The sequence below is a fragment of the Triticum dicoccoides genome, chromosome 5A (genome assembly GCF_002162155.2).
Source record: "Triticum dicoccoides isolate Atlit2015 ecotype Zavitan chromosome 5A, WEW_v2.0, whole genome shotgun sequence".
Lineage (NCBI taxonomy): Eukaryota > Viridiplantae > Streptophyta > Magnoliopsida > Poales > Poaceae > Triticum > Triticum dicoccoides.
Window position 1 is genome coordinate 542,698,630 of NC_041388.1, and position 16,450 is coordinate 542,715,079.

Genomic DNA, 16,450 nt, shown 5'->3' on the forward strand with positions numbered 1-16,450 from the left:
AGGAAGTACATTCACATGAGTATGCTAATTGAAGGGCCGAAACAACCAGGGAACGACATCAATATGTATCTGGGGCTACTGAAAGAGGAGCTAGACACACTATGGAAAACGCCAGCCAATACGTGGGACACCGCAGAGAAAGAATATTTCCCTATGAGAGCCGCACTGCTCACGACGGTGCACGACTATCTCGGTTACGGATATCTCGCGGGGCAGGTGGTCCACGGATTTTCTGGATGCGTCAGGTGCATGGATGACACAATGTATCGCCATCTAGATAGAGATCCCGGGTCTTTAAAAACCGTGTTCATGGGACATCGAAGGTGGCTTCGCAACGATGACCCATGGAGAAAACGCAAGGATCTGTTCGATGGTGAAGCCGAACCCCGAAGACGCCCGCGTATGAGGAGCAGCGAGGAAATAGACGAGTTGTTGAAAAATTGGAAAGATTGCCCACTGCCGGGAAAGAAGCAAAAGGTGCCAGAGCCGGGAAAGAAGCAAAAGGCGCCAGAGCCGCTGCTGAAGGTATGGAAAACGAGGTCTATTTTCTGGGACTTGCCGTACTGGAAGATCCACCGTGTGCCTCACAGCCTTGATGTCATGCATATCACGAAGAACGTGTGCGAGAGTCTGCTTGGTACCCTGCTCAACATGGCAGAGAGGACCAAAGATGGGCCGAAAGCAAGGGCAGACTTGAAATCAATGGGCATCAGGGAGGAGCTTCACGCTAATGATGATGAGGCGAAGCAGGACACGGAAAGTCGTCGCAAAGGCAAAAAGGCCAAGAAGACTGGAAATGACTACCCTCCCGCGTGCTTCACTCTAAGTCAGGAGGAGATCGAGCAGTTTTTCACCTGCCTCGTAGGAGTAAAACTTCCTTACGGTTACGCGGGGAAGATAAGCAGATACCTAGACTCAGCGAAGCAGAAGTTCAGCGGGATGAAGTCTCACGACTGTCACGTGCTGATGACGCAGATACTTCCAGTTGCAACCCGTAGGATCATGGACGCGCACGTCCGTGAAACGCTATTTGGCCTATGCAACTTTTTCGACGTCATCTCTCGGAAGTCGGTTGGCGTGAGGCAACTCAGAAGGCTACAGGAAGAGATCGTGGTGATACTATGCGAGCTTGAGATGTACTTCCTGCCCGCATTCTTCGATGTTATGGTGCATCTGCTAGTCCATATCATGGAGGATATCATCCAACCCGGGCCGACGTTCTTGCACAGCATGATGCCGTTCGAAAGGATGAATGGTGTCATCAAAGGATACGTTCGCAACATGTCACGTCCAGAGGGAAGCATAGCCAGGGGCTTTCTGACCGAAGAGTGCATCTCCTACTGCATGAATTATCTAGGCATCGAGAACCCCGTTGGTCTACCCGTCAACAGGCACCTCGGCAGGCTCGCTGGATGGGGTCACCATGATGGTCGCCGCAAAATGCATGTCGACTTCGAGGGTCGACTCGCCGACTTTTAAAGAGCAAACCTAGTCGCGCTACAACACATAGACGTGGTCGATCCTTGGGTGGTAGAGCACAAAATCTTTATTGAGAAGACGTACAATGACCGAGGCCAACAGAGGATGGACGAAGATATAATCAAAGAGCACAACTCATGTTTCACGCGTTGGTTCAAGGAGAAGCTTCTGTCGTACCCTTTACATGAGGATTCTTCCACGAAAAAAAACTCATATTCGCCTTGTCACAGGGCGTCGAGCACAACCTGATAACCTATGAGGCGTACGATATCAATGGCTACACATTCTACACCGAGGACAAGGACATGAAGAGCGATGGTTATCAGAACTCCTGGGTAACGATGGAATCCTACACCAGTAACGAAAAGGACAGATACTATGGAAGGATCGAGGAGATCTGGGAGCTGAGCTACGCTGGAGAGAAGGTCCCGATGTTCCGTGTTAGATGGGCCAAGAGCGTCATAAAATAAGACTGGTATTTCACCACCATGGTTATACCCGAAGCCAAATCCAAGACCGCGGACGCAAACGTCACCGCAAAAAATGAGCCATGGTTACTAGCTTCCCAAGTGGACCAATGCTTCTTCATTACCGACCCGTCAAAGCCCAGTCGTGTTGTCGTGAGGAGAGGCAAAAGGAAGATCATCAGAATGGATGGAGTCGCCAATGAGCAAGACTTCGACAAGTACGGCGACCCGAAGATGGAACATGACGACGATGATAAAGTGTCATACACCACAAGAAGAAGCAGGACCACCCTACCTAAAGGACGTCCGTTCAATAGAAGAAATCCATTTGCGAAAAAGAAGGGCAAGAATATTGTGAAAAGATAGCTTAAATCGTAGTCTTCATTTCTCGATTGTATTTCGACATTTTAAAATGATATTTCTTCTGTTCTAGTCCTCATGAATATTTATTTATATGTTTATTCTGGTATTGAATTTCTAACTCACAAAAAGTATTGAATTTGTTAATATTTTTTCATGGGCACGTTTTGAATTCATGAATATTTTTTTTCAAATTTGATGATATTTTTTCATGTTCATAAATATTTCATTGGCACGTTTTGAATTCATGAATATTTTTTCAAATTTGATGATATTTTTTCATATTCATAAATGTTTTACCAATTCACAAATGAATGCAACTAAAAATCCAAAAAAACAAATTTGATGATATTTTCAAATAACAAATTTGATGATATTTTTTCATATTCATAAATATTTTCAAATAACAAATTTGATGATATTTTTTAAAAAATTATTACTGTTTTTATAAAAAATTATTACTGTTTCATTTTCATATTCATTTTCTAAAAAATATTAGATGCAACAAAAAATAATAAATAATAAAAATAATAAAAATAAAAATAATAATAATAAAATTTATTAATGGCGCACCACTGGGTGGTGCGCCATTGCTATCCAAAAAAAGTTACTTATGGCGCACCGCTGGGTGGTGCGCCATTGCTATCCAAAAAAAGTTACTTATGACGCATCGCTGGATGGTGCGCCATTGCTATCCAAAAAAAGTTACTTATGGCGCACCGCTAGGTGGTGCGCCATTGCTATCCATCCCCCGACTAAAATACCCAATCCCCAATCCCCATTGCTATCTCTCCCCTATCCAGACCGCCATCGCCGCCCACTGCAGCTCCTCCGCCGCCCAGTGCCCGTAGCCACTTTAGACCACTGCCGGCATAGCCCCCCACCACTGAAGCTCCTCCGCCGCCCACAAGTCGACACCCCATCCACCCTCCACCAGACAGAAAGCCGCCGCGGCCCCCAACCATCCCGCCGCCGACCCGCAACCATCCCACCGCCGATGGCCGCCCTCCAACCAAATCACCGACGTCGTAGCCCCCCATCACGGTAGCCCCTCCACCATCCTCTGCCGCCCCAACAACCACTCCACTACCCCCGGCCACCACCGTCATCGCCCCACTCCAGAGCAGCGCCGTCGAGCACCCGTTTGATAGGGAGCACCACCATCATCGCCGAGCCACTCCACCGGCAACCACCATCCTCGCGTGTTTCCTCCTCGAGCAGGCCTCCCCGCAAGTGTCACTGAGCACCAAGCCGCGGGTCTGCCCCCTCCACATGCCCCTGAAGCAGCAAACCCTCGGCCCTCCTCTCCAACGAGCAGATCTGCATCCTCGGGCTTGGTATGAAGCAGCAAACCCTCATTTTCTATCACTGATGTATCCATGTTTTCATTTTGGAGCAATGTTGGTTCAGTATGGAGGGAACTTGACTAATTTGTTAGTGTAATCTTGTGTAGTGTTAATGGTCTAAAAAATAAAATCTCTGCTGCTATTTGTTAGTGTAACACTTGGATGAATACATGTCACTTTGGATGCTAGGTACTTCAGACATGTCTTAAATAGGAAATTTTGCCTGTAATTCAAGTGACAGCCTGACAGGTGACATTTTGTTGCAATTTCTGTGTTTTTTTGTTCTGAATGTGCAACTACGCAATGTGTAGAAGTGGTACAGGCATGTAGTTAGAACAAATCATCAATTTTTAAATACCTAAAGCAAGAAGTATATGTTTTGTGGTTACAATGAGACGGTTGATCCCCTATTCATACATAGCTTGCTCGCGAAATACGCATGGGGTTGATGAATTGCACATTTTGTATTAGCATGGAATTTGAATTTTGTGCATGAGATCTGTAGTTGGGTAATGAATTTTATTGGCAAGTTAAGAAAATGTAGTAGTTGTAGGTGTTACTATGGTGATTTGGAGTTTGTATAAGCCAGGAACAATGTTTGTGTCGGTAACGTGTATATCCTTATTATTCAACCAATGTAATAGCAGGTGCTCCGAGAGGCCCTTGAGTTTGCTGGGTTTTGTCTCCGACCATCGTGTCATGATGATTTTGCAGGTACCCCAAGAGGCCCTTGAGTTTGCCAGAATGTCGATTAACTTCCGTTCCGGCAAATTCGGGTACTCCATATGTCCTATTTTCAACAAAGGTCATGCTGAAATTTTCCGTGAATTTTAGCATGACTTTGCTAAAAATAGGACATATGGGGTACTTGCGACTAATGCATGGGCCGGGGTATCTTACTACTTAATTAAGTAGGATCAACTCATAGTTATTGCTAATGTCAATTGCTCGTCATCGATAAACCCTAATCTGGTAGGATGACCTACTAAAAAAGCCCATACCACCTATTCTATTTGGATGGCCCTGCTAACCCTTGACCATAAATACTTGAGATGGATGTAGCATGCTTAAAGAAAGAAATGTTTTAGGGTGCCTCGACAAACCCTAAATGATATAACCTTGGCTTTTAGGGTGCCTCGGCGTTGACAAACCCTAAATGATAAAACCTTAGCTTTTAGGGTGCCTCGGCATCGACAAACCCTAAATGATGAAAACTTAACTTAGCATTTAGGGTGCCTCCGTGTTGACAAACCCTAAATGATAAAACCTTGGCTTTTAGGGTGCCTCGGTGTCGGTAAAAACCTAAATGATGAAAGCTTAGGCTTTTAGGGTGCCTCGACATCGACAAATCCTAAATGATAAAACCTTAGCTTTTAGGATGCCTCGGTGTCGACAAACCCTAAATGATGAGACCATGATAATTCCTCACAAACCCTAAATGATGAGTGTCGGTGTCAAAACCGGCGGATCTCGGGTAGGGGGTCCCGAACTGTGCGTCTAGGCAGATGGTAACAGGAGGCAGGGGACACAATGTTTTACCCAGGTTCGGGCCCTCTTGATGGAGGTAAAACCCTACGTCCTACTTGATTGATATTGATGATATGGGTAGTACAAGAGTAGATCTACCATGAGATCAGAGAGGCTAAACCCTAGAAGCTAGCCTATGGTATGATTGTTGTTCGTCCTACGGACTAAAACCCTCCGGTTTATATAGACACCGGAGAGGGCTAGGGTTACACAGAGTCGGTTATAATGGTAGGAGATCTACATATCCGTATCGCCAAGCTTGCCTTCCACGCCAAGGAAAGTCCCTTCCGGACACGGGACGAAGTCTTCAATCTTGTATCTTCATAGTCCAGGAGTCCGACCGACGGTATAGTCCGGCTATCCGGACACCCCCTAATCCAGGACTCCCTCAGTAGCCCCTGAACCAGGCTTCAAGACGACGAGTCCAGCGCGCAGATTGTCTTCGGCATTGCAAGGCGGATTCCTCCTCCAAGTACTTCAGAGAAGATTTTGAACACAAAGATAGTGTCCGGCTCTGCAAAATAAGTTTCCACATATTGCCATAGAGAGAATAATATTTACACAAATCTAATCTGCTGACGTATTCCGTAGCGTGACATCACACCACGGCCAAGTGTTTATTCGAATCGTTTTACTATCCCACCTCAGCGCGTTTAGCGAGGCAGTTTCCTTGGCACGTCTTGTCAAAGCAGAGATCGTGTCCCCTTATTCCGGGATTCTCATCAATACGGACATGGGTAACCCAACCGTACCCGTTGGTATGTTTTCTCGATCAAAGGCGAGTCCCAAACGGTCATGGGGAGGGCCCTTGGTATTCAACCTCTTATAAAGAGACCAAGGCCTTACTCCTTTCTTTCAATCTCAAACGAGTTCGCCCTTCGCCTCGAGTTCCAACACCCAAGGCTCCAGATTTCAGGCGCTTCGGACCTTCGACAATGTCCGGTTCCAACCTTCGAGGCCGATGGATGCCCTCCTCCGTCATGGAGGAGGACGTGCTGAAGTTGAGAGAGGCCAGGTTCTTGACCGGCGAAATCTGGCATAGGCTGCCTGCTCAAGGGCAGGTCATTCCCACTCCCAAGCCTGGTGAGAGTGTGGTGTTCATGTCTCACTTCCTTTGGGGGCTAGGCTTCCCGATAGATCCCTTCGTGAGGGGGCTCATGTATTATTATGGGATGGAATTTCACGACTTAGCCCCGGAGTCCATCCTCCATATTTCCTCATTCATCGTCGTGTGTGAAGCCTTCCTCCGTATTACTCCTCACTTCGGACTATGGCTCAAGACCTTCAAAGTAGAGCCAAAGATGATCGAGGGACGGCACGTGGAGTGCGGAGGTGCTTTTATAAGCAAGAATGCTGGTGCTCCATGGCCCGAGGGCTCTTTCCAAGAGGAGTCCAGCTTATGGCAACGAGAGTGGTTTTATATTACCGCTCCCAGGGGCCCCAAGTGGGTGGTGCCACCTGCCTTTTGCCCGGGTCCCCCACCACAGCTAGCGTCATGGGTTAATAAAGGACTGGACTGGGGGTCGTCCAAGGACGTGCCCTTGTTGCAGGGCCGCAATCGAGATCTCCTAGAAAGAGATATCAGTCTGGTCGTGGCGACACAGGTTATGTTGATTCGCCGAGCTCTGCCCTGCAAATGTCGCCCCCTCCGCCTGTGGGAGTTCAATCCGGAGGGACCACGAGATCTCCAACATTTTATGGGCGTGACGCCCGTGGAGATGTACAAATTGTTCTTCGGATCACAAGCGAGGTGTTCGGACTTGACCGAGGACGCAGGTCTAAGCTGCAACCGCCCGGATACTCAAGTAAGTAGCCCTGTGCCCGGACTCGCAATCTGCATATTTATCATAAAATTGCCCTTAAAAGAGCTGTCCTTTAAACAGGAGTGGATAGCGAAAGCAAAGCTAATCAGGTGTCCGGCCCCCCTCCCCGAGACCACGCCAGGTCCCGTGCTAGTCAGGATGTTGGAGGTTGTGCCTTCGGAGGAAAGCGAGGGAGGGGACAAGGAAGCTACGGCCTCCTTGAAGGAGGCTGTTTGGAAGGGAGGAATCGAAAATTCCTCTCCTCAGGGGAAGAAGAGGACCGCCTCTGAAGACCCGGAGACCATGGCCTCAAAGCGGGGGAAGAAATCTTCGCCAGAGGGTCCTGTGCTGGGGGACGCTTCGACCGAATTATGCCCTCAAGGGGATCAGCCCTCCACCGAGCCATAAGTAGAGAGGAGTTTTCTTTTTAAGAAATGAGAGAAATCCTTGCTTTATATCTGAGAAAAGTAATCGAAAATTTACCTTGTAGCTCGTTCCTTAGCCCTTCTCAGCAGAGCTCGTCTTCGGGGGATCTTCTTCCGGAGATGATGGAGAGTGGAACACCTCCCCCTGCCGTACCACCTTGTGAGGCGGGCGACCCTGAGGTATCGTCGCGGAGGGTTTCTCCAAATCCGGCAGGGCCGGAAGGTAGTCATATGGCCCCCCAAAGCCCTCCGTGTCCGGCCTTCGAAAAGGGCCATCGGACAAGTCCGGCACCGTCTGGTGCGCGGTCGGAGGAGCTGAAGGATCTGCTAGGGCGAGCATCTATCTCAGAGGAGCACCGTGCATTGATGGGTACGGTGATTGAGAGGATTTCATCGGCGGAGAGCGGATTGCACGAGGCCGTCAGGAGTTTACTGACAGGTTTTGAGGTACGCGAAATAATGTACCCTTTTTGGACAGTTGCGCATAAATAAGATGCGCCCTGTGTAGATAGTAGCCCCTGAGACTGTGTGTGTTGTCAATAGTGACGGCGCGCAGAGGATCATAATCCCATGTCTAATATGTCGCCTTCATACGTAGGTGGCGAAGTGTCCAGTGGCCAGCCGGACTGATGAATTTGCCGAGCTAAAGCGGCAACTTGACGTGGCAGATGCCAACATCGCGCTTGTCAACAAGCGGCTTGATGAGGCACAAGGTATGTAATTCCTCCGGCGGCACCTGGTAAGAGGAGCTTTATGCCAGCATCTTACAATGTGTGCGCTTGATGCAGATGGTGCTGCTGCCATGGAGAATCTTCGGGCGGAACTTGCCCGAGCCAAGGAGCAAGCCAGGAAAAGTGATGCGGCTGCCAAAAAGGCAATTGAAGAGCTGAAAGCCGAACAGGCTGCTCACTGTCGAAGCAAGAAGGAAATGACCGAGATGGCCGTGAAGCTGAAGAACGCTGCTGACCGTTGCGAGCTTCTTGAAAAAGAAGATCGGGCCGAACAGACGGACCTGAAGAAGGCCGTTGCCGATGCCAAGGATGCTCGCTCTGCGATGAGAGCTATGAAGGAGGAGCTGCGTCAGGCCGGAGAGATCGCGGCTGGAAAGCCCTTTATGCTGCAGAAGGAAGTTCTTTGATCCTAAACATGCTCCGTTAGACCAGATGTGGAGTACGGCGGACACCTGTCTGGATTTAGCAGCGAGTGCCGCAGATGCGGCCGAACACTTCCGAGATCAAGAAGATCGCGAAGTGGGAAAGCTCTTCTGGTCGCAGTTCCACAATCCAGAGCGTCCACTATCATTAGCCGATCATTTGGCCAAATGGGCCAAGCTAAATAGGTTGTCCGGACTCGCCATGAAGTATGTTATGAGTCATCTGTGGCCAGAGAGGCCAGAGCCGAAAAGTTATTTCAACTTGGTGCAGCAGTTCCTTGGTGCGGCACCGCATATCGATGCGATGAAGAGGTCAGCGTGCATAGAGGGTGCACGGATGGCTCTTGCCCGTGTCAAGACATACTGGGTAGAAATGGAGGCCACCGTTGTTGCATCCCCAGACTCGGATGGAAGCCGAGTACCTGCCGAGCACTATTTTAAGGAAGTTCTGCAAGGCGCTCGTTTAATAGCGACGCAGTGCTCGAAGGATACTATATTCGAATAGCATATATTATTATAGAACAATATTTTGATAAATTGTAGAAGCTTTTTATACTTGTGCCTGCAAGTATTATAATACCTCTTGTGCGGTCGTTTAACATATACGTATATATAATCTAAAATATGGCAGTCGTCGGCTTCAGCCCCCACGCACATAATGCGGGGGTGTTCGCAGAAGGCGCATTTTCACACTTGATCCAACATCTTGGTCCTACAAAGGAGGTGATAGCGCAATGAACTAGGCAATCAGACTATGATGCTTTATCACTTTCACTTAGCCATAGGAGTTTGACAGTGAGGCTACTTATATAGCCCCTGGTGGCGCCTGCGCTCGCCCGAACTCAGGGCGCGTATGTGCCTGGCCGGGAAACGGCCCTTCGTTAATGCGGAGGAATCCTAAAGATTCCGGTAAGTCATTGAGTGGTTGACCAATCTCACGCTATATCATGACAGTCTGTTTTCGGCTTTCTCTACTGAGGTGCTCACCTGGCCGAACCGGGGCACAATCCTAGTAGTTCTCCTGGTGCCGCCTTAGCCGATAGAGAGGAATGTAAGGCAGCAAAACACAGGAGCCGGGCAAACCCAACATTTGACCAAAGACATGATTCGGAGCTGATGCATATAAGGCCAAACTCGCGACGCCGAGCACTCCCTAAGGTATTCGGTCTTTATGAGGGCGGGCGGGAATAACGCCCTTAGTAATAAGCCCCTAGTGTCTAGGTATGCGCAAAACTCTGACGTGGCCACATGCCAAAACGCCAACCTCCTCCTCGGTTATACCAAGAAACCAGGGGATGTGTATCAACAAGAGACAGTAAAAAAGGTTTACGCAGGGTCTTAATATGAAAAGAATCCTTGGAACGGGTCCCTGCTGCACGTCTGCGCTTGTGTCTCCATTGTGCCGTATCCTGGACGGGCGTAGCACGGTGTTCATCTGTAAAAGAGAGGAACTTAGTTGAAGAAAGATCGTGCCGAACATGAGTGATACTAAATAAACAAAGTATAAATCGAAATAGGTAAAATTGAGCTTTATTGTCTCTTGTTTTATATGCGCGGAGCCCCTAGTACAGGGGTATACGTCTATTAAGCCTTTATCAATTGTATGTTTATGCCGGACTCTTCTAGCCGTGTCCGTGGTCTTGACGACCTGTTTAGATGCTTTGGCTGGTGAAGCCGCTTTATTGTGGGGCTGTCAAGGCCGCCGCACTGTCTTCCGTGTGAGAGGAACACTCAATGTTGTCCCTTTAATGAGATGATGCCTCGTGGACCGGGCATCTTAAGCGTAAGAGATGCATAATGCGGTATTGCGTTAAAGTGGGTGAAAGCTTCGCGTCCTAGCATTGCTTGATAGCTACTTGAGAATGGGGCAATGTAGAAAGTTAGCTGTTCGCGACGGAAGTTATCGGGGGAGCTGAACATAACTTCTAGCCGGAGAGAACCCATGCAGCGGGCATCCGGGCCTGGCATTACTCCTTGAAAGGAGGTTTTTCTATGGCGAATTTTTGTTGGGTCTATCCCCATGTTGCGGATTGTGTCCTGGTATAACTGGTTTAGACCACTGCCGCCGTCCATCAGGACATTTGTAAAGTGGAGTCCGCCGATTATTGGATCTAATACCAAGGCAGTCCAGCCTGCGTCCCGGATACTTCTAGAGTAATCCTGATGGTCGAAGGTGATCGGTTTTAACAACCATTGGCGAGACTCCTTTGGGATAGGCCGTATGGCGCGTATCTCTGGTGGCGCCATTCTGTCCGTCACGTGAAGTAAGTTTACTGTTTTGACTTCTTATGGGAAATCCTTTTGTTTCCTGGTGCTCTGCTTGTGGGGTTCGTCGTCGTCCCCACTTGGTGTGTCGAGCCCCTTGTGTTCGGCGTTGAGTTTGCCGGCTTGCTTGAAAACCCAACAATCTATGTGGGTATGGTTCGCAGGCTTCCCGGGAGTACTATGTATTTGACATATCTTGTCCAAGATTTTGTTTAAGTTGGATAGCTCGTCCCTGTTATCCTTGAGGGGCGGCTTTCTCTGATTCTGCCGTGAGCTTTTGAATCTGGCATTGACCGCCGTGCTCTTTGTGTTGTTTCCCTTATTCCGGCGCTGGTCCTTGCTGCGTCGGGGCTTTCTGTTTCCATCCCTAACTTCGGATGTACTTGGGTCGCTGGTGCTACATCTTGCCAACGAGCTGTCCTCTCCTGCGCAAAAGCGGGTCATGAGGCTCGTTAATGCGGCCATTGTTCTTGGCTTTTCTTGGCCGAGGTGTCTGGCGAGCCATTCGTCTCGAACGTTATGCTTAAAAGCTGCTAGGGCTTCGGCGTCCGGACAGTCAACTATCTGATTCTTTTTAGTAAGAAATATGTTCCAGAATTTTCGGGCTGACTCTCCGGGCTGTTGAGTTATGTGACTGAGATCGTCTGCATCCGGAGGGCGGACATAGGTCCCTTGAAAATTTGCCCGAAAAGCATCCTCAAGCTCTTCCCAACTTCCAATGGTGTTTTCGGGAAGGCTTTTAAGCCAATGCCGGGCTGGCCCTTTAAGCTTGAGGGGTAAGTATTTTATGGCATGGAGGTCATCTCCTCTGGCCATGTGTATGTGGAGGATATAATCCTCGATCTAGACCCCAGGGTCTTTTGTTCCGTCGTACACCTCTATGTTTACGGTCTTGAATCCCGCTGGAAATTCATGGTCCAGCACCTCATCGGTGAAACATAGGGGGTGTGTGACACCCTTGTATTTGCGTGTGTCGTGATGTTCGGATATTTGTTGTGTTGCATTGCTTACTAGAGCTTGCTTTCTTGGCCCGTAGATAGATCTGGATAGGCCATCTTTTTTATGCGGATCCTTTGGTGGATCGCGTGCCGGCTTGTGTGCGGCGCCGCTTGCCGCTCCATGCTGGCCATGCGGTCGTCTATCCGACCGGGTGGCTTTCCTATTTTTTGACTGCGGGGGCTCTAAGGCCTCCTCATCAAATTCAGGCAGTAGCTTTCGCTTTGGATAGCTTTTTGTGTGGCGACTGCCGCCATATTTGTCTGCGGTGTTGCGTACTTTGCTCCATCTGATTCTGAGTGCATCTTCCGCAGTTTTGAGCTTCTGCTTCTACTTTTTCAGGCTATGCGCAGTGGCGACGAGCCTTTTGTGGAGGTTCTTCTGCTCCATGAGTTTATCCGGTGTAAGGTCGTCCGGACTGTTGTTTTCGCCGGGGACGGGGTGTTTGGTTTGTTTATCCAAGTTGCCCTGTTCGGACGTTTGCTCGAAGGCATGTTCGTCATCCGCCGGCTCGTCCTGCTCTATGGATGGGTCTGTATGGCTGTTGTCTCTGTCAAGGTGGGGCTTGGAGCAGCGCTTACGTTGCCGCTTTGATTGCTTTTCGAGTGAACGATCCCTCGTTGCATCCCTGTGTTCCTCTTCGTTGCTTCCTTTGGGTGTGTCCACCATGTATACATCATGAGATGAGGTGGCTGTCCAGTGCCTTATAGACATTGGTTCATGTTCATCTCCTACATCGTCGTCCATACCGTCGATGTCTTCAGAGTCGAAGTCGAGCACGTCGTTTAAATTATCGATAGTGGCTACAAAGTGGGTGGTGGGTGGGCATCGAATTTCTTTGTTGTCCACATCCCAATCCTGCCGATCATAGTCCGGCCAGGGCTCTCCTGACAAAGAGAGAGACCCGCGTGAATTCAGAATGTCGCCGAAGGGCGAGTGCTGAAAGATGTCTGCGACGGTGAACTTCATGATCGGCGCCCAATCGGATTCGATCGGTAGGGGCGCGGAGGGCTCGGAGTCCGGAGAGGAGTCCGGCACCTTGGAGTCACGGGCTTCGCAGAGGACAAGGCTGGTGTTAGGCTTGCTTGCCGTAGAGATTGCAGCCCCCGAGGCGGTGTCTAACCACCCATCCTCGATTGGTGTGATCGGCTCCGAGCTAGGGGTCGGAGCGGACACAGGTGCGGCCTCTAGGGCACTGTTCGGCGGCAGAGCTAGATCATGCCCATTGTGACAGTGCGGCGCGCTCGGCCGTGGCTCGGATCCGTCGAAGATCAAGTCTCTGCGGATGTCGGCCGTGTAGTTCAAACTTCCAAATCTGACCTGATGGCTGGGGGCGTAGCTTTCGATCTGCTCCAGATGGTCAAGCCAATTGGCCTACAGTGCAAAGCCGCCGAATACGAAGATCTGTCCGGGGAGAAAATTCTGACCCTGGATCGCATCGCTGTTGATGATCGGAGAATCCATCGGGCCTAAAAGTGACGATAGAGAGGAACTCTCAATGAAAGCACCAATGTTGGTGTCAAAACCGGTGGATCTCGGGTAGGGGGTCCCGAACTATGTGTCTAGGCGGATGGTAACAGGTGGCAGGGGACACAATGTTTTACCCAGGTTCGGGCCCTCTCGATGGAGGTAAAACCCTACGTCCTGCTTGATTGATATTGATGATATGGGTAGTACAAGAGTAGATCTACCACGAGATCACAGAGGCTAAACCCTAGAAGCTAGCCTATGGTATGATTGTTGTTTGTCCTACGGACTAAAAACCTCCAGTTTATATAGACACCGGAGAGGGCTAGGGTTACACAGAGTCGGTTACAATGGTAGGAGATCTACATATCCGTATCGCCAAGCTTGCCTTCCACGCCAAGGAAAGTCCCTTCCGGACACGGGACGAAGTCTTCAATCTTGTATCTTCATAGTCCAGGAGTCCGACCGACGGTATAGTCCGGCTATCCGGACACCCCCTAATCCATGACTCCCTTGATGAGATCTTGTTCCTTGACAATAACCAACTTTTTGACCAAACTTTTTTCCTATTTAGAGCGAAACATGGCCAACAACGATGAGGCCGGCGGTTCGGGCAAGGCATTCTGGGAGCTGTCCCAGGAGATGGAGGAAGAACCTCGCTGCTGTGAGGATGCCGCCCCCGACACCGATCCTGACTACACAACCCCTAGTGGCGTCGGGGATGACACTACTGATGGTGCCGCCAGGGATGCCACCACTGATGATGGCAGCGCACGCATAGATGGCAGCCAACTGAAGAGGCAATGGAAGGACCAGCGACCGAACATGCTCGGCACCGTCAAGGAGGAATTTACTGAACTGTCCTCCGAGGGGCATCCAACGACGCCCCAAAAAATAGTCAAGGGGTACGCGGGACAGCTCGGGTGCATTCTCCGGAGCACCATCTCGATCAACACCGAGAACCTAAGGCATCGTGACCGAGGGAATTTGCGTAACCTCCTCTTCGCGAAGCTGCACGAATGATACAAGTTCCCCGGTGACTTCGCAAACACACGCCTCTCAGGGAATAAAGTGAACAGTGCCACCCTCACGAAGATGAGCACGGCCCTGGCTACTAGGAGAGCCTTGGTGAAGAGCATGATTGAAAAAGGTGATAGTTATGAGAAGATCAAGGAGAAAAATCCTTCGATCAGCGAAGATGACTACCGGGAGTTCAAGATCAAGTGCGAGAGCAACGCATCTGCGGAATCAAGTCAATGGGGGGAAAGAGATGTGGGCCTTGAACTTAGGGGTCCACAAACTCGGTCCTGGCGGTTACAGAGTGGCGGAACCTATATGGGACAAGGAGGACGCGGAGCGTGCCGAGCAAGGCCTACCGCCCCTCTTCGAGAAATACCGTGACAAGCAGACCAGGAACTATGTCAGGGCCCAGTACAAGATTGACCCGGTAACCAAGGAGCTTACCACGGATCCGAAGACCAAGGCGCTTGAGCGTTTTCTGGTAAGGAATACACCCCCGCGTAATTAGCTCCATATGGTTGCATTCTAATTAATGAAGCCAAATTTGTAAATGGTTCATGTTCCTTCCGCACGAAACTGAAAGTAGTAGCGCGGGGTCATCTCAGAGCTCCCCTTTCGACACCCCTTTAAATAGGGCATTGAACGTAATGAAAAATAAGGATAAGCTCAGTAAGCCGACGTCAGCTGGTCGTGTGGCCGGCAAAGGCTTGTCCACGAAATGGTCGGAGTACTATACCGCTGGGCGAAAGGAGAGAAAGACCAGCTCGGAAAGCCAGGAGCGCGAGGTTCAACAACTCAAGCACAAGTGGCGCGGATTCCGGAGATCGTCGAAGAGCAAGTGCGAGACCAACTGGGAGCGACGATCATCGCCATTATGCCTACCTTGGTTTCTGGGCTGCAGGCGTGGATTGCGGGCGTCCAACAGGGGCCGCCCCCGATTCCCAGCTTCATAGGCAGCAACTCGTGCAACTCGCCGGCGGCGCCATTGGTGTCTCTGGCGGAGGCGGCATTGGTGTCTCCCACGGCGGCGCTGGCATTGCAGCTTAATACACCCGGGTGTGGGAAGAATACGTCGGCCGGCACCTCAGCAGCAAGCGGCCCCTCCGTCACTTGCACGCCCGCCGTTGGCGGTGCCTCGACATTAGCCGAGCTCGACGCCATCACGGTAACTAATTAAGCCTCTCGGCCAATGACTTCATCTCCTTGCCTTTGACTGGGCATCCCTGACGCCCTACATGTTTTCGCAGGGCGCCGCTGACGTTCCGTGCACTCTTCTGCACTTCGTGAACGACGAGTTGGTCGATGTCGCCAAGGGCAGAATCGTTCAACCAGGTAGCCGCGTGTTCCACGGTAATCAGATGCCACCCACCGTTTATAAGGTTCAACTGGTTCGGGTGCTGCCGTGCTTCGACGACATGTTACCTCCGTATCGACCCCATGGGCCCGACGAAGATGATGTGATGACCCTCATCGCCTGCATAAGTTGGCCCATGCTTTGGTCGAAGAGCCAGATTCATTTGGGGGCGGGGGACACCACCCCACAGACAACACCGCCAGTCGTGCCGGCGCCAAGCCATGGCAAGACCCCCGCAACGCTATCGGACATGCCAGACATGGATATGGCACAGGATCCGGAAATGCATATGGCACAGGATCCGGACGACGCTGACAACGACAACGACGGTACATTTACCAACGTCGATAAGTACTTCGACGAACATGGGTACAGTGACGAATTCTTGGGGCCTCCTTCTCAAGAACCCAACCCTGCAAAAGACGATCTAGCTGGTACCGCGGAGAAACCCAGTTGCAACAGGCATCATCTGGCGTTCAGTTCTCAGGAGATGCCTCCCGCTGCCGCCTTCACCGAGCCTCAGATAGCCGAGGTGCGAAATATTATCAGCCCCAACACACTCAAGAAGGCTGTCTATGAGCAGAACTCGATCCCATTACAGCAGAAGAAGAAGGGACAGAAAAGAAAGAGTAACAAGGGTGCGAGCCAGCCGGCACCGAGTACGATCTATGCTCAGGACGGGCGACCTTCACCTAAGGATATCTCGAGGAGGGTGCATGTGGCGGGTAGGTCGATGCTACCGACTAATCTGCTCAATGCTGCAACCGGTGCTATGCGGAGTCTGCATGA